The sequence below is a fragment of the Chelonia mydas genome, chromosome 1 (genome assembly GCF_015237465.2).
Source record: "Chelonia mydas isolate rCheMyd1 chromosome 1, rCheMyd1.pri.v2, whole genome shotgun sequence".
NCBI classification, from domain to species: Eukaryota; Metazoa; Chordata; order Testudines; family Cheloniidae; genus Chelonia; species Chelonia mydas.
Window position 1 is genome coordinate 91,760,008 of NC_057849.1, and position 19,835 is coordinate 91,779,842.

Here is a 19,835-nt window from a genome sequence, read left to right on the forward strand (position 1 = left end):
AGAGCTCTCTGACTGAGTCTGTGGAGAGGCCGAGGAAGGCACTGTTACACTCACAATTTCCTTTCAAAGTTTTTCCTTAACATTGTATTATTTTCTACAGTTTAGGTTGAATTGCTCTTCCAGTATAGATCCTTAACTTTGGTAAACAAATTACATTTGGCTAGAATTTTAAAATCCTTGTTCTCCCATATGTTCCAATCAAAATTTTTGCACAGCCATAACTCAGCAACTTATTTAATTTGTTCTGACTTAGCTTGTTTTATAGCTTTCATTGTGAGCTAATGAAAAAGGCAAGTACTCAGCAAACTAGCCAGCTAAGTTTTGAAGTTATGAGCAGTTACATTTTGATTTGTGTGTTTTTAGGGATGAAGCCTCTTTAGATCCTCCTAAACTTGCAGTGGCTTTCAGCATCCTTCAAACAAAACAAAGGTTTAGCAGGTGTCGCTGTCATATAGCTTGTGTGCTAGAGAAGTGAGCACAAGCTGAGCAGCCAGAATTCTGCAATTCTTTTGGGTGGGAGGGAGGGATAGCTCAGTGGTTTGAGTATTGGCCTGCTTAAACCCAGGTTTGTGAGTTCAATCCTTGGGGGGCCATTTAGGGATCTGGGGCAAAAATTGAGGATTGGCCCTGCTTTGAGCAGAGGGTTGGACTAGATGACCTCATGAGGTCCCTTCCAACCCTGATATTCTATGATCTTTTCATTTGCCACTGACTGTCCATAGCAATGTCTTGCACTTATGCAGAGATATTTAAGTTATAATAGATTTAAATATAATTATCCTCATTTTACAAATGAGAAAGCCCAGGTAATATCAGTGACTGGGGCGTGGGTGTTCAAGTCTAGTGGTCAGAGCTAGCATCAGGAACCAGGTGTCAAGTCAAAGGTCAAAGTCAGGGACAGGAGGCAAGCCTGGTACAGGCACGATCACAGCTGCAGGCATAAACATTGAACAGATAGTTGCCTGCTGTTGAACTTAAAAGCAGGCTGGCTGTCTACCTTCAACCAATCAGGCAGGCTGGCCAATCAGGTGGTTCTGCTGGATCTCAGCTGTATTCATTAATCAGCCTGGAAACTGAGCTAACTAGCCTCAGGCTTAACTGCAGCTCCTCCTTTCTGACAGGTAAGTGGGAGACCCTAAGAGAATGGGTGCTGGGAGATTAGAAGGGTCTGGGTAAAATTTTCAAAAGCACCTAAGTATCTTGTCTCCTTATATCTGGGCCCAATCCAATGTCCACTGAGGTCAAAGTAAGTCTGTCCATTCACTTCAGTAGGTTTTGTAATGAGTTGCATCTAATCTTATTTAGGTTTTCAACACCATGCTGTTATCCAAGACTGATATCTTTCATACTTATACAGGATTCAGTTCTTCCACTTATACTCATGAAATCAATGGGACTGCTCACCTAGTAAGGTACTGCTCACCATGAATAAGGATGTCAAATCTGGTCCATGATATTTTATATACTCAGAATCCTGTATTTGTTTTTTTTCTTTTTGTGAATGAAATGGAACAGTGTCTTTGTTATTTGGAAGAAGAAAGAGGAGTATTTGTAAGCTTATTTAAAAATCTAAGGAAAATAGTATGTATAATTTTTACCTAAAATAACTTATCCACAGGCAATGTGAGCATGACAAAAATAGAAAGGTTCTGTAGCAGATTAGCAGAATTTTAAACATCTAATTCAGATTTCTGCATTAAGAGGTAAGAGTTATTAACCTTTATGCCCCCCCCATGCACTTCCTAATACCCTACAGAAATATCCTGCTGCCTGAGAGGCTATTTACCTTACCTTGCAATGTATACCTGTGCCAATCTTTAAAGGCTCTGATAATTCCAATAGTGAATCCTTGGAAGAAAATGACATAGTAGTCTTATATGTATTAACTTGCTAGCAAGTATGTAAACTCTCTCATTATCATCATTTTCAGTGTAAAAGTAAAATGTCAATTAAGAGCTGAGTATCTACCAATAATAGGGGAGCAAAACAGAAAAGCAAACTGTTCTGCCAGTTAAATTGTCCATAGTGATAGAATATATTCTTCAGGAAAGCTGGGGTATTCACTTTTTTATCCTGAAACCTTTTGTTTGCTTATTAACGAATATGTCTGAACAATTACGCTACTGGAATCTTTAATTATATCATAATGGCTTCATAGCTTACTTCCAGCCTTGTGAAACATTATTAAAAACTCTGTTCTCTAATGGAAATCTCTCCTCAATTTGTTCTTGAAAGCAATACATTTTCATTCCAGATTATTGTTATTAACCCATAAATAAATTACAGTCATTTGGGGCCTGATCCCTGCAGGGTTTTGTGTGCATTGGGTGAATTTCATCATGAATAGCGTTTCACAAACACTAACTACTCACTTATCGTAGTCCATCCACCATGATTATTATCGCTATTTCATATACAGGGGAGATTAAAGCAGAAAGGTTCAATTGACCAAGAACATAGCAGGAGCTGGGCTTCTCAGAGTCAGAAATCAAGTATAAGATTCCTTTGGTTTAAGTCCTCTACCTAACCCACTGAACCAGGAGTCCCCAAACTATGTGACTGCTGGTGGTATTTGAGCTTCATGTTCCCTCCATTCACTTCACAATAAATTTTTGGTATTTTGAACTGCCTGTCCTTGTGACATGAAGTCACACTGCCTGTTTGGGGAAGGAGCCAACTCACTGCAGGCAGCTGCCTGGGAGGGATCCCGAGTGTACCAGTGGCTGTTTAGATAACACTCCCAAAGTCTTGCACTGGCCTGATGTTCTCTCCAAAATTGAGGGATATGTGCTCAAGATTTGCACATAGAGCCCTGGGCTGCTATGGAGTGGAAGTGGAGTGGTGATCTTCAGGAACAATCAGTAACATATTTTCAACCCAGCCGTAGCTTACTTTTTACATTACAGGCTGTCTCTACAAAAAATTAGCTAGGAACTTTAAAAAAAAATTACCACTGAACTTCTCCTTTTTCTCCAAATGTAGGCGTACCCCATCCCATGGGTTTTGCAGGGCCCAAAGGCAGCTGTGGCCCTCTGTTCATACCGGGATAACTCAATAATATCTTCAATGGACATTTTATATTACTGCAGCTCTAACTTCCCTCTCCTTTTAAAGCACTGTGTCCATAATGCATTGATACTTTTTTAAGGAACAATTATTTTGCCCTGGTTGCAATGATACCTGTAGGAAATCAGCCATTTTAAGGGACTCTGCTTGAAAATGCTCATGTAACTAAAAAGAAAAGGAGTACTTGTGGCACCTTAGAGACTAACCAATTTATTTGAGCATAAGCTTTCATGAGCTACAGCTCACTTGTATGCATCCGATGAAGTGAGCTGTAGCTCACGAAAGCTTATGCTCAAATAAATTGGTTAGTCTCTAAGGTGCCACAAGTACTCCTTTTCTTTTTGCGAATACAGACTAACACGGCTGTTACTCTGAAACCTGTCATGTAACTAAAGGCAATCTCATAAGACGGTTGATTGGCTACACACCAAAATGGTAATGCCTATGCATAAATCTGTGCAGGATTGGGCCTATAATTAGCATTCTTCAGTATGCCAAACCTACTTTGGATGTTTGCAAAGTTGGTGTTCGAATAGGATGATTATTTTTATTTTATTCGTCAATCTTTAAAGATTTTCACTTTTCTAATAACAAACACGTTATATCCTGTCTTGTATTTTGCATAGCCAGAAAGCACTTCCCCACCAAAGAGATTTTTGCCTCTTAGTTTTAAACAATATTCTACACCAAAATAAATAAAACCAAATAAGACACTGATTTACTAATCTATTTAAACCAACCAGAAGGCTGTGAATTGAAGTTATCAGTCAATCCTTCTCTTATTTATTCTGTTGTGGTGTATCCAAGTTTTGTGTTTTTTTTCCAGAAGTCCAAAAGGAAAATACTTCAAGATTATTTAAAAAATGAAAACTCTTTTGAAATCCGTATTTTTTAATATTGATGTGCGGTGTCCTTTGTATATAATGACCACACACTATACATGTTTTCACAACATGCCGTCCATCGCTCCCCCTCCCCCCTCACCATTCATCTAAACATATATTTCTACCAGTTTGGTCTTAAGTCTGGTCCTCTCCCAAAACATACCTCTGAGCCAATCTTCTACATAGCTACCAATGGCCGTTTGAGGTTCCTTTGCGGCCATCGGTGCTATGGGTGCTATCTAATCGGGATCTGGCCATCCTAGCTGTTTTTCCTGGCATTTAATTGAGACGGTAATGCCTTCCTAAGGATGTATGGGAATACAAATGCCTGTCAGGATAAGCAGCCATCAGCAGGGGAGCTTCTGTTACAGAATTGCTTTGCCAGTTGGCCTGAAGACAAAAAAAGAATGCCTCTTCCTCCTCCCTAGAAGAGAGCAGTGCTCTGATAAAAACCCTTTCTTCCACCTAGGAATAATCACTTATTGGCTTTTGCTTCTTCTCAGTTGCCATCATCTTGTTCTTCAGATGTATTTCAGTGCAAATAGTTCATTAGAATAGTGTTGGGATTCCCCCCGGTCCCTCCTCAATTGAGCATGTCTGGTGAAATAGCTTCTCAAAAGCTCCAGTAGAAACTTTTCTTGCAAGAGTGTGAGCTGAACATTCTGCTTGACCTAAGTGTTGCAAAAACATGTTGGAAATGGCACCAGACTTACATGAACCCCTCAGGAGTTTCCTGAGGACTTTGAAGAAGTCTGAACTTCTCTCATACCCCTCCATCACCTATGAGTCCCTGAGGCAGCAACAAGGTATCCCTCAAAGCCTTTCAAAATCATCTTGTACGTGCCAAGAGAGAAGCGTGACTGAACCAGTTTAAAAACACTAGTGTGGATGCGGAGCAGAAATGCAATACTTACACTAATTTAGCATGGCTACTGTGGATGCATTAAACCATTTGCACTTAAACTGGTTAGACTATAGCTTCTTCAAGTTCTTTACTGTAGATTTAATACAGAGAGAGATGGTCTGAAGATGCTATTTAGCTCTGGATTAGATGTAGTCTGGCATGTGGGTTTAGTGCCAAACCATGTTTCAGATGGATTAAGGTATAAATGAGGCCAAAAGCTTGCATACCATTTTTGTGATGTTTTTAGAATAAAAATGGCAAAATTGTCAAAACTCACAAGATTTCATCTGCATGTTAAATAGAAAAAAAATAGAGCCTTTTAAATTTTGAATCCAACCTGTAACTAAACTAGGATCAGTTTCAGAACTGAGTATCAGAAAACTCCAACCCTGAAATTCAAAGAAGTTTGGATATTTAGATTGTTGTCTAATCTCTGACAGCTGTATAGTTGTACAGATTATGACAGGATCTGTAAACCAAGATTTTTAGAAACCCTTTCTTCAAATCACTTTTCTGTTTACTTGTAATTTAATTTAATTTTGAAGAGGTATTTAATTGTGTTATATGCCATGTGCATATAGGTTGGACACTTTTTCATTCCAGATTAGCCCTTTTCAGTGTGATATTTTGAGAGCATAAGAAAGATATGAACTGCTAGTGCATGTATTATGCCTGGATAAAATGCATTCAGTACATTCACGCTTCTCAGATAAGTGGCTTATATGTAGAGAATTGAAAGATTTGAGAAAATACATTCTGACTGGCCTTGTACCAAGCAGAAGAAAGAAGGAAACTCTAAAGCTTGCAGCATAGTTCTTGAGAGCAGTAATAAAGCAAACAATATGAGATGCATAAATGGAGCTGATACAAATCAGGGGAAATTATTTATAAAACTCTTGTGAATGAGACTGAATTACAAGCACTATTCATATTTCTGGCCACTTTCTTCTGTAGAGGAAGATTACTGAGAAGGAAAAGTAACAGAGGAAGCCATGCAGGATAATATAAGAACTTTAGGTTCTGAGAGTAGCTATCAAGAAGGTTAGTTAAAAGTCTGTATTCTATAGAAGAGCAAGTGGCAAGGCACAACTCTAAGGCAGGCATAATGCTGAAGGCATTGGAGAAATTCTGTAGATCTTACAGGATTGTTATGAACTAGTGTATTACAGAGACAAAAAAGACAGGAATTAAGTGTTGCACAGTATTTTTAAAATTCTTTAAAATAATGCATGTATACACTCACTCAGGAGTACATAGAGAATGTGGTGTACAAAATGTAGCTATATACAATACTTATATTTCTGTGGACTCTAAACCCTTCGGATTCAGCTGTCTGCAAAGGCAGCTGTCATTTTGTAGTATAAAGTAGGTGAGCCACCTTACAAAGAACATACATACTGTGTTCTCACAGGAAGACTTAAATGTTCCTGTTTCCTATTTTGTTGTTTCCCCACATCTAAAATTGATTAATTTCCTAATTCCTCCTCCAAATACTTAAGCATGTGCCTCTTTCAAGCATGTGAAAATTCCCCCTGACTTCAGATTACTCATGCTTAAGTACACTGTTGAATTTGGGCCTCAGACTGAAAATAATTGCTTGATGGGTATGGAAAAAATAATCCAAAAGATGGTCTTGCTGGATTTAAACAAGTGTAAACAGATGGCAGAGGGAGTTTTTAGGATGGATTTCACAGCAGAGATGGGGATTGCTTGGCACAGAAGGGAAGATGATGTCCAAGTTAGGCAGCTTGTGAACTGGGACTACTGCCTTTCATGCTGTCCAATATTATCGCCTTGTTTCCTTAAAACCCGCCATCCCCACCCCCCGTCTGTCTGCCAGTCTGCACATGTTATGTTATACTTAGATTGTGTTAATAGCTGTCATTTGGGGGAGGGACTGTCTTTTGTCCTGTGTTTGTACAGCACCAAGCATAATTAGAGAGGAATGAAAAGAGGAAAGATCATTAATTTTTCAAGAAATTGAGGTGGTACTTAGAGGGAAGATACTTGGCTCAGTGGTTATGAGCACTGTTGACATCTGGGTTCCAAGCTGTGCCATTTGTTTGCTGTGTTACCTTAGGCAAGTCACTTAATTGCTCTGTGTTTGTTACCCGAGTTCTAAAATGGGAATAATGATATTTAACCACTTTTGTAAAGTGCTTTGAGACTTACAAGTGAAATGTGTTGTATAATGGCTAAGTATTGTTGTTAATTCCTATCTAGCACATAGCAATGTCAGTAAAGGAGGACCCGGGAAAGACATATAATAATTGATACACTACACTAAATATACAGTTTGTCCATATGTGAGTCGGAAGTTCTAGGGTTTATCAACTAAGTTGTATTAACCTTAGGATGCTAGTAGGATATTGAAAATGAAAAGTTAGGTGCAGTGGCATCGCTGCTATTGTTGTTCAAGCTAGCTAGATCAAAGCTATCCCAGACATATCTACTTGTGGTGATTGCAGTGTAGACATACCCATATAGAGAATAAGAACCTGTTACTACAGTTAGCTTACAGAGTTACGACTTTAGCTCAGGATGACTATGCTTTATTGCTATAAGTCGTGGGTCCTGTCACTATAATGTTGCTTGTTTGTCATGAGAGGTGGCCTTGGGTTGGTTTGTTTTAATGAAAATATGCCTTCCTCTGGTGCATTTAACATTGATAATTTTTGTGGAAGAAGTGTGACAGGAATTTGAAAACCCAGGGATAGCACTAGAGCAACCCCCAAAACAACATCAGTGTCTGAGGGAATAAAATCTAATACAATTTTCAGAAAGTCCAGTGTTTAAGCTAAACCAGCCTCTGACATGTCTATGCAATCAATATATAAGGATGCCACTTACCGTGGCACAACTCACAAGAAATTTGAAAATGGATTTCTTCAGATGTTTCTACAATGCCTGATGCATAAATATGATTTGGCCTAAACTGTCTTACCCATCCTTCCACACAGTACATTCCCTGGCTTTATATATATTTTTGTAGTCAGGACAAAGATCACGTCTTCACTTCACTTCTGTTTTTGAGTTAGTGTCTCTATACTACATGACACTTATGTTCTAAAGTACTGATGAAGTGTCAGATTTTATGTTTTGTAAGATCGTCTTCAAGGTTCTTTTTTTAAGCTAGCAATGCTTCTCACTTAGTAAAAGAAGTGACAGAGTGTGTACTAGCCATTACAATGAGAATAGCATCATGCTGAATTATTTTTTTTCCAGGAGGAAAATATAGGTGCCTGGTGTGTTATTACTGTCTAGTATAGTCACAATTCCCGCTTTGGTTCTGATCCTGCAAACACTTAAGCAAATGTCTAAACTGTATTCACATGAGTAGTACCACAGAATTCAATGAGACTATTCATGCAAGTAAATTAAATACATTCTTAAGTGTTTGTCAGACTGGGGTTTTTAGTCTTTCAAGATCACTTTCCTGCTCCTGTTTATTTTACATTTTGTTTTAGTTGAAGCTGCCAGTTTGGCATCCTAAACTATACATTGCTAAATAATATATAAAAACAGAAATCTAAAAGCAGGGATACAAGTTTAACAATGCCCCAACAAAAACATGGAGATTCAAGATATATTAAAAATACTTTGGATTTAACTGGCCACCGATGGGAAGTGTGAAAGAGCACAATTTAATTCCCTCCCAAGCCCAGAAGAAATGCGGGGGGAGAAGAATTAGTCATACACAGTGTTAAACTGGTTTCATTGCTGGAAAATTAATGAAAGATGCACTACACTGAACCTTGGCATTTCATTACACTCAGAAAGCCATATACTTACATGAGGGAAATCAATGAGCGTATGGCAGCCAGATAGCACTGCAACTTTAAAAGGTGCTCAGAGGCTAAAATTACTTTATTCATCTTCAGTCAGATGTACATAATGCAGAGGCTGTCACCTTATCTTTATCAAGCTATGCTTTTTTAAAAATTTCACAATATGATAAGGATGGTAATTGTTTTCCTTCTAGAGCAGAAACACTGTGAAATGAGAGAGGCAGACAAAAACAGGGCTCAAAGAAAAAACGTTTACTGAATTAAATGTATAGTTTCGTTGGCTGCAAAGTGGCCTTCCTCAACAGAAAACTCTGTGCAGCATCTCCGTGTTGAGGTAAGAATTGGGGTGTGCATCCCTTATTCAAGAACTTGGTCTGTCTTTTTCAAGCCAGAATGATAAAAGGCAGAAAGTGAGCTATTGTTGTTACTGATTATTATGTTATACAAAATATTGGGCGGGGGGGATTTCTTGCTACTTTTTTTTTAAAGCCTCACCTCTTATCAAGTGAGGGCCTGATCCTGTAAGGTGCTGAGTGCCCAGAGTTCCTACTGAATTCTTATGCAGTAAATGTAAACTTCTTCACTAGAAGACATTTTTCTAAGAATCTGGAGAAACCTCCTGAAAATGATGCTAAATAAATCATTCACTTCAGGATTCATGCCAGAGAAAAACGTATAATTAAAATGCTGACACTTAACCAAGGCAAAAATTGTACATATTAAGTCTGTAGTAAATAAAGAATATTCAGAATATAATGTTATTAATGTCTACAATGCTACAGCTGTAATTAGTCTCTAAGCAGCAAACCAATGCATCATATGGAACACTGGTGATATTTAAAATATCATAGAATCATAGAATATCAGGTTTGGAAGGGACCTCAAGAGGTCATCTAGTCCAACCCCCTGCTCAAAGCAGGACCAATCCCCAACTAAATCATCCCAGCCAGGGCTTTGTCAAGCCTGACCTTAAAAATTTCTAAGGAAGGAGATTCCACCACCTCCCTAGGTAATGCATTCCAGTGTTTCACCCCCCTCCTAGTGAAAAAGTTTTTCCTAATATCCAACCTAAACCTCCCCCACTGCAACTTGAGACCCATTACTCCTTGTTCTGTCATCTGCTACCACTGAGAACAGTCTAGATCCATCCTCTTTGGAACCCCCTTTCAGGTAGTTGAAAGCAGCTATCAAATCCCCCCTCATTCTTCTCTTCCGCAGACTAAACAATCTCAGTATCCTCAGCCTCTCCTCATAAGTCATGTGTTCCAGTCTCCAAATCATTTTTGTTGCCCTCCGCTGGACTCCTTCCAATTTTTCCACATCCTTCTTGTAGTGTGGGGCCCAAAACTGGACACAGTACTCCAGATGAGGCCTCACCAATGTCAAATAGAGGGGAACGATCACGTCCCTCGATCTGCTGGCAATGCCCCTACTTATACATGTATGAAAGTCAAATAAAAATATGACGCCAAGCAAAAATTAAAGAAAAAGCGTTCATGGAATTGTGAAGGGGTAAAAAAAAAAAAAGAGAGATGATTATAATAAAATTAAATGCCTGTCAGTACTGGAGCATGTTGGGCATAACTAGAGTCAGACAGGTGCTCCAAAAATGTACTTCTTTGCATTTTATTTTGATCACTTTCCACAAATATTCTGTCAAACAAATTTTCTGACAGGAATGTTAAATCAAACAGTGAATTTTATGCAGACATAGACTATTCATGGAAAGCAAATTCTGAATTAGTAATCTGTGTCCACCTTTCATTTTGAAATGTGAATATCAAACATTCAATGCAATTCTTTCAGTGACTGTTTTTAGAGCAATCTCTAGGCTCAAATATGTTTACCTAAAACATCTGTTGAACAACTTCAAACACAAACAAATACATGGACAATTTAAGACAAGGAAAAAAGGGCCTTTTTTGAATAAATTGTGAACAGATTCTAGACCTTCTCTTCCTTCATGGAATCAATAGAAACAGGATAGGCCCTCCGTAAAACTGGGGTAATTACCTGAGTTCATTTATGGTCTTTTTAGTCCTGACTTAGGTGCAACTTGTGCCCAAGTCAGGAGTACAGCTGTGCTTTAGCTGGCTGAGGTGGTGGCAAGCAAACACTCTGCCATTTGATCTGATTCCAATCTGAGTTCCATTAATTTGCAAAAGATGAAGTTTTGGGGACACAGGAAACACATCCTCTCTAATGATGTACTGCCCATATTTTCATGAAGAGTTTCACAACAGTTTTCACTCATAGCTCCTTATTGCTTGTTCAGTCACCCCCTAGCCTCAGCATGTCCTCACTCTCCCATGCTACTCTCTCCCACATTTTCTCTGTGATCCTATGATAATGTCCCTGGATTTACTACAGACTTTGCATTGAACTAATGGGCTAACAGTGTGGCTCTCTCTGGAAGGGAAGGAAACATCTTCATAGATGTTCATAAACATCTTCCACCTAACGAAGAGAGGGAAGAGCGTCTTCGCAAGCAGGCTGGCTAACCTAGTGAAGAGGGCTTTAAACTAGGTTCACTGGGGGGAAGGAGACCAAAGCCCTGAGGTAAGTGGGGAAGTGGGATACCAGGAGGAAGGAGGAGTGTGTGAGAGGGGAGGGCTTCTGCCTCATACTGAGAAAGAGGGGTGATCAGTGGGTTATCTCAAGTGCCTATACACAAATGCACAAAGCCTGGGAAACAAGCAGGGAGAACTGGAAGTCCTGGCAAAGTCAAGGAATTATGATGTGATTGGAATAATAGAGACTTGGTGGGATAACTCCCATGATTGGAGTACTGTCATGGACTGATATAAGCTGTTCAGGAAGGACAGGCAGGGCAGAAAAGGTGGGGGAGTTGCACTGTATGTAAGGGAGCAGTATGACTGCTCAGAGATCCGGTATGAAACTGCAGAAAAACCTGAGTATCTCTGGATTAAGTTTAGAAGTGTGAACACCAAGGGTGATGTCATGGTGGGAGTCTGCTATAGACCACTGGACCAGGGGGATGAGGTGGACGAGGCTTTCTTCCGGCAACTTGCAGAAGCTACTAGATCGCACGCCCTGGTTCTCATGGGAGACTTCAATCACCCTGATATCTACTGGGAGAGCAATACAGCGGTGCACAGACAATCCAGGAAGTTTTTGGAAAATGTAGGGGATAATTTCCTGGTGCAAGTGCTGGAGGAACCAACTAGGGGCAGAGCTCTTCTTGACCTGCTGCTCATAAACCGAGTTCAGGATCCTGACACAAGGAGGAAAGGAGAGCAGAAGAATATGGATCCTGGACTTCAGAAAAGCAGACTTTGACTCCCTCAGGGAACTGATGGGCAAGATCCCCTGGGAGAATAACATGAGGCGGAAAGGAGTCCAGGAGAGCCAGCTGTATTTTAAAGAATCCTTATTGACTTACAGGGGCAAACCATCCCGATGTGTAGAAAGAATAGTAAATATGGCAGGCGGCCAGCTTGGCTTAACAGTGAAATCCTTGCTGATCTTAAACACACAAAAAGAAGCTTACAAGAAGTGGAAGATCGGACAAATGACCAGAGATTAGTATAAAAATATTGCTTGGGCATGCAGGAGTGAAATCAGGAAGGCCAAATCACACCTGGAGTTGCAGCTAGCAAGAGATGTTAAGAGTAACAAGAAGGGTTTCTTCAGGTATGTTGGCAACAAGAAGAAAGTCAAGGAAAGTGTGGGCCCCTTACTGAATGAGGGAGGCAACCTAGTGACAGAGGATGTGGAAAAAGCTAATGTACTCAATGCTTTTTTTGCCTCTATCTTCACGAACAAGGTCAGGTCCCAGACTACTGCACTGGGCAGCACAGCATGGGGAGGAGGTGACAAGCCCTCTGTGGAGAAAGAAGTGGTTCGGGACTATTTAAAAAGCTGGACATGCACAAGTCCACAGGGTCGAATGTGTTGCATCCGAGAGTGCTAAAGGAGTTGGAGGATGTGATTGCAGAGCCATTGTCCATTATCTTTGAAAACTCATGACGATACGGGGAAGTCCCGGACGACTGGAAAAAGGCTAATGTAGTGCCCATCTTTAAAAAAGGGAAGAAGGAGGATCCTGGGAACTACAGGCCAGTCAGCCTCACCTCAGTCCCCGGAAAAATCATGGAGCAGGTCCTCAAGGAATCAATTCTGAAGCACTTAGATGAGAGGAAAGTGATCAGGAACAGTCAGCATGGATTCACCAAGGGCAAGTCATGCCTGACTAATCTAATTGCCTTCTATGACGAGATAACTGGTTCTGTGGATGAAGGGAAAGCAGTGGACGTGGTGTTCCTTGACTTTAGCAAAGCTTTCGACACTGTCTCTCACAGTATTCTTGTCAGCAAGTTAAGGAAGTATGGGCTGGATGAATGCACTATAGGGCGGGTAGAAAATTGGCTAGATTGTCGGGCTCAATGGGTAGTGATCAATGGCTCCATGTCTAGTTGGCAGCCAGTATCAAGCGGAGTGCTCCAAGGGTTAGTCCTGGGGCCGGTTTTGTTCAATATCTTCATAAATGATCTGGAGGATGGTGTGGATTACACCCTCAGCAAGTTTGCAGACGACACTAAACTGGGAGGAGTAGTAGATACGCTGGAGTGTAGGGATAGGATACAGAGGGCCCTAGACAAATTGGAGGATTGGGCCAAAAGAAATCTGATGAGGTTCAACGAGGACAAGTGCAGAGTCCTGCACTTAGGACGGAAGAATCCAATGCACCGCTACAGACTAGGGACCAAATGGCTAGGCGGCAGTTCTGCAGAAAAGGACCTAGGGGTTACAGTGGACGAGAAGCTGGATATGAGTCAACAGTGTGCCCTTGTTGCCAAGAAGGCCAATGGCATTTTGGGATGTATAAGTAGGGGCATTGCCAGCAGATCAAGGGACGTGATCATTCCCCTCTATTCAACATTGGTGAGGCCCCATCTGGAGTACTGTGTCCAGTTTTGGGCCCCACACTACAAGAAGGATGTGGAAAAATTGGAAGGAGTCCAGCGGAGGGCAACAAAAATGATTTGGAGACTGGAACACATGACTTATGAGGAGAGGCTGAGGGAACTGGGGATGTTTAGTCTGCGGAAGAGAAGAATGAGGGGGGATTTGATAGGTGCTTTCAACTACCTGAAAGGGGGTTCCAAAGAGGATGGATCTAGACTGTTCTCAGTGGTAGCAGATGACAGAACAAGGAGTAATGGGTCTCAAGTTGCAGTGGGGGAGATTTAGGTTGGATATTAGGAAAAACTTTTTCACTAGGAGGGGGGTGAAACACTGGAATGCGTTACCTAGGGAGGTGGTGGAATCTCCTTCCTTAGAAATTTTTAAGGTCAGGCTTGACAAAGCCCTGGCTGGGATGATTTAATTGGGGATCGGTCCTGCTTTGAGCAGAGCGTTGGACTAGATGACCTCCTGAAATCCCTTCCAACCCTGATATTCTATGATTCTATGAAATGTCCCATCAGAATGCAGGATAGCCATCCTTTCTGGGCAGCCAGGTTTTCTGTTGTGGGTACCTAACCTGCACTGGCTCTAAATCCTCCTTCTAATCCCTGATATCTTCTAATAGTCCCTCTTGTGGTTTCAACAGATTAACATATTTTTTTTATTCTTTCTTCTTGTCTGGATATAGGCTCTAATAGTCAATCTTCCTGATCCCCCAGACCACTTATTAACAGACTGCCACTTAATTAAGACCTTATTCTTAGTACAGGACATTAGGAATAAAATTGCATCCTCAGGCTAGAACTCTCCATCTCTTTCTCCTTTGTTACGCTACCTGGCCTGAATCCAGCAGCCTAAGGCCAAGTGCCAGCCATTCTCTCATTTCAAGGGTGCATTGGAGCACGTTCCTGGCTCAGATGGGCTGACTGCCCTAGCTTTCCTTGCCTTTATCAAATATTCCTTAGCGGTGCTGTCCATTGTAATTCAAATTTAAAAAGTGTCACTGAGGCTTGGGGATTCCTCCTGAACTGCAAAGAGCAAATAGTATAGGCATTGGGAACAGGTTTTAGCTTCAGTGTCCACAAATTGTGCAGCCAACCAACCAGGCCAAAGTTAGAGCCCTTTGTCTTGCCTATTTAAATCATGAGCTCTTCAGGGTAGGATCTGTCTCTGACTGTGTGTCTGTAAAATACAATGGAGCCCCAATCTCTGTCATGGCCTCTAGGTGCTACCGTAATACACCTAATTAATTACATTAATCAGATAACTGTTCATGACGTGCAGACATATAACTATGTTAGCATACTGATTCACAAAATAACTAACCAGTTGCAGGTAATGCCAAGTCAAACAGGATGATCCACATATCTGTGTGCTTGCCACACTAATGGATTATTAGTCTCATGGTTCAGTTACTATACAGCTTGTAGTGCAATAGTCTAGTTTAGGAATTGGGAGTACGCTTGCATTTCTCCTTCAACCATACGTGGGAATAGCCAGTGGATCTGAACAGCAGTGAATCCACCTCTTTTCCCTACCTTGCCATCCAATCCTTGCTGTAAACTCGCACTCAGGGGTAACCCATGGAACTTGTTTCCTAGATGTGCATCTCTCTCTGAGCTCCTCCTCCAGTCTCTATTTGTGTAAAAGACCTACACCAGTTTTACTGGCATGGGCCGTTCATTTATTCAAGTAGATGGCCAGGGTGGAGTGGTGAGGTCATTTCTGTAATTGACCTTATTTTTCCTTCAGTATATAGGATGCTCAAAAATAATTATTATAGAACAAAAGCCAAAAAGACAGATATGACCAGGATGAGGTTCCTCTGTCGAGGTGGGTGAAAAGAACTGGAGTGATACATGCTGGGAAAGTATGCTCGGTGCTTTCCAAGTATATTGTGTATGTAGGAGAGGGTTGAAGTGCAAGGCTCTAAAGAGACCAGATTTTGAAGGCATCAGTAAGAAAATGTGGCAAAGTGTACGTTTGTGACTCTCTCCTCATATTATGCTCCACATTTACTGAGAAGCTTTTTTATTTTCATGTAGGATCACAAAGTTATCTACTCACACTAAAAGTAATCTTAACAGGCCATAAAGCAGAAGCCAAAGCTATTTATTTAATTTTCTGTAAGACATTTCCTGCAACTCCCACATGGAAAACCCTATCAACAGAGAAGCAACTAAATGTACACATGACTTGAATACATTCTAGGTCTTGTTTTCAAAATGCATTGTAACACTGGTAAAGAAGTAATTACTTCTGCCTAACTATCTGTGTCCTCAGGATGAACAGTTTGTGGCACTGATTATTCAATGTATCTCACAGTTCCTACCTGAGAAAAAGAATCCACAGCCTTTCCAAAAGCAGTTTTTATGGATTAAGCCAGAAGCATGTGCACTATAATTTTTCACTGCATTATAATAAAGTGAATGGTTTCTAAATGTCACAGTCTAAATTTCATGGTGCATGAAATCCACTTTAGAAATGAAAGTTAGAGCCCTTTTCCAAATAAAGTCTAATCTTATAGTCAAAAACACTTTATATTCCCAGACATTATTAACCGTGGAGTGCTGCCTGCAAAATAACACTATCTAGCACATTAAAACTGAATTTGCTTCTATAATTATGTTACCAAATATTTAAAATAGATAAGATTGCAAGGGAAATGTTAAATGTGCACATTAATAGCATTTCCATTTACTAATAATAAATCTAACTGCCCTTCATTTTTACATGTTAATGTTAACACAAATACTAAAAGATCACTTCTAAAGAAAATGATTGTAGACTAATTATGGTGTTTAATGTCAAATGATAACACTTCATAGCAATCTCAGGAAAGTTCAAAATTAAATGCTTTCACCCTCTTTTGAACTCTTTTTTGATAAAAGAAAAAAAAAAGAGTATGGAGAATACAAAGTATTTGTGATGCTTCTTGGGAGTACCCTTGCTAACACCTGCCCTTAGCCTAAGGAAGCGTTGTCTGTGCCTAACAGGGGTCATTTCTCTAGCCTCACTGGCCACAGGCAACGCAAGCGCTCCCCTCTAGGCCTTGCTGGCCCCAATGTTACTCTACAGGTTAGCAATTGGCACACCCCAACCCTTGAACCCTCTAAATGTCTGCCTAGAGTGACCAGCTCCGGGTACACGTGATACTCCCAGTATCACAAATTTGCTGCTTCCAAAGAAACAGTACAAACTAGCTTACAAGTTCCACCCAATCACCGCTCTACTTAACTCACAGCACTTAAATACGTTTGGATGTTTATTTGTGTGGCCTACTGGATAGAGCAAAGAACTGGGGCTCAGGAGACCTGGTTTTTATCTTAGGCTCTACCTTGGCCTCCTGGGTGACCTAGGGGAAATAACTCCATTTATCTATGCCTCAATATGGGGATAATGATCTTGAGAGCCTTTCTAATGCTTTTGGAGATCTATGAATAAAAAGCACTATGTCAGAGGTATGTCCCAGGATCTCTGGTATGCAAATTTAGGTCCTGACCGTGGAGACACTTATGCACATAAGTAACTTAACAAATATTTGTTTCAAGACACTACAACTAATCAAAGCCCCAATTTGTAATCGATAGTATTCTGTGTCCATGCAGTGTCCCATTGATGGTGCAAGTGCAGTAGTCTTGCAAATTATAGCATCAGGACCCACATGAATAAAATCACTCATGTACATAAGTGTTCATGGTATCAGAAAATGAATGAGACCCAAAATTTGTATATTAAAACAAATCAGTTTAAATCGTACGTTTAAAAACAAAAGCTTTAAAGGTGGCTTTCATTTGGATGAGTCACCGGTATCGTGGAGTCAGGATATTCTTCGTGAGCTTTTTTTGGTTTGGTTTGGTTTCAGCTTTTTTGTGCTTACAAAATGTAAACATGTCAAGTTTTCTTGAACTCAGCAGGAACAAAACTGCATGCAGGCTATTTTTTTTAACAGGCACCTTGGACCAGGTACCTCTGATCTGTTCCAAGAAACAGTTCTGTGTCTTTCCCCGGGGCCTCAAAGACACTGTATGCAAAACATAGACTGTCCTCTTCACTGGCTCCACAAGTTTTGTCCCAGCCCCAGTTTTAATGCATCCATTTACTTTAATGAGGTCTGTGATCACCTTTGTTTCCAAGGCCCCTACTGGCAGTATCACAGGGTGCCTCCATCCCTACCCAGTGTGCTGTACTGTCTGGCCTGTTTCTAGATCTCTTAACCACAAACACATACCAGGCTGTCACCCTTTCACTATGTGTATGTATTGGTCACTTGCATAGCATAAGAGAAAATACTGCAGACTTGTAGCCAAAAGGAGACTTCCACACGGCCTTCTCTCATCAGCCTAGACTCATCCCTGCACTCTTTCTGCTTCCTCCCACTTACAGCCTCTCAATTACTGAGCCAATTGCCACATTAGCCCAGCAGTTGCCCTCCATGTGATTGTAATCCCCAAGTGGTTATCTGGCTTAAATTAAGCCTGTTCTCCTCCCAAGTGGTGCAGCAACAACAGTGACCAGGGTGCTACTAATAGCACCTGTCTCACAATTCAACACCCAATATTTCACTGAGACATTTTGCATGACTCCAGAAGAGATCTTCTTTGTTGCTCACAGGGAGTTGGGGTTCTACTACGGGTTCCTGTGCCCTTCAAGACTGGCCTTCCATGGACCACTAGTCAGGTTCTTCTGCTTTCCACCCTCAAAGGTGCACTTGGAGGGTAGAGGTTTTCCCACAGCTCCATCTCAGCCCATTGCTCATCACAGTAATCACATCCCACAGATCTTTCTTCCAGTTTAATTTGCTCCTGGTTTGTATCTCTCCACATGAATTGTCCCTCTAAAGCCACAGTCTCAGGATCCCTGTCATCCCCTGATTTTATCCTACTCCTGTTCAAGACTATCAGAGCATGTTCACCCTCCAAACATCGTTAGCAGCACACCCCTTCCCGACAAGGTTGTTCTTCATCCTGTGCCCTGCCCCCAGCTTGGTCCCCCTGGGAGTTGCCTGATGCTTTGCCCTTCATCTCCTCTAGGTGTCCTTGATCTAGCACCCCTGGCTTCACAGCCCCTTGATCGAGTTTTCCTCCTCCCCACAAATCCTACAGTGTGTCAGTTCTTTCCAAGCTTACTACAATAGGTCTAGGGTTATTATACACTGAACCTGGCAGATTACCTAGGTGGGTCTACACTTGTGACCTGAATATTATTGTGATTTTTGGTGAAAGGGACCATCTATCACAAAGGCAAGTTTGTCTGGGTGGTAAAAGAGACCAGAGTACCCAAGGGTTCTATCTGTGACTCCATGGTCAGACTGCTATATGAGGAGTTCACACTTGTTCCTTGGTTGGTGAAATCTAAGCATAGAACCCACAATCAATTTGGGGTTTGTGCCCTGCTTCTTGACAGTCTGCCTGCCATGAGCTACTCCAGACAGCTTGATAGATGCCTTCACAGCCAGCCCATTATAGTCTCAGTGAGGCATGTGGTGAGTATAGCAGTAGGAATATACTACCAACCACATGACCAAAACGGTGATGGTGATTATGAAATGATCAGGGAAATTAAAGAGGCTATAAAAATAGAAAACTCAATAATAATAACAATAATAATAATTAATAATGCGGATTTAAAATATCCCCATATTGACTGGGTATATGTCACCTCAGGACAGGATAGAGAGATGATGTTTCTTGACACCATTAATGACAGCTTCTAGGAGCAGCTAGTCCTGGAACCTACAAGGGGAAAGGCAATTTTTGATTTAGTCCTAAATGGAACACAGGATCTGGTCCAAGAGGTCAATATAGCCGAACTGCTCAGTATTAGCAACTATAATATAATAAATTTAGCATATTTGTGGGAATGGGGAAGGAAATACCAAAGAAGCCACAGTAGCATTTAACTTCAGAAACGAGAACTACAAAGAAACGAGGAAGCTAATTAAACAGAAATTAACAGGAACAGTCACAAGAGTGAAATGCCTGTAAACTGCATGGAAACTTTTAAAAAAAACACCATAATAGAGGCTCAAATTAAATGTATACCCAAAATTAAAAAAAAAAAATAGTAAGAGGACCAAAAAATACCACCATAACTAAACAGAGTAAAAGAGGTAGTTAAAGGCTAAAAGGCATCCTTTATAAACTGGAAGTCAAATCCTATTGAGTAAAATAGAAAGAAGCATAAACTCTGTAAAAGTGTAAAAGTATAATTAGGCAGGCCAAAAAAAAAAAGAATTTGAATAGCAACTAGGAAAAGGCACAA

The 19,835-nt window shown here is 40.7% G+C and overlaps 1 long non-coding RNA gene across 2 annotated transcripts in view; it reads left to right on the forward strand.

Annotated features, from left to right (window-relative positions):
• Positions 1-19,835, forward strand: part of LOC122463638 — a 53,812-nt gene that overhangs the window by 5,947 nt on the left and 28,030 nt on the right. The window lies entirely within an intron of this gene.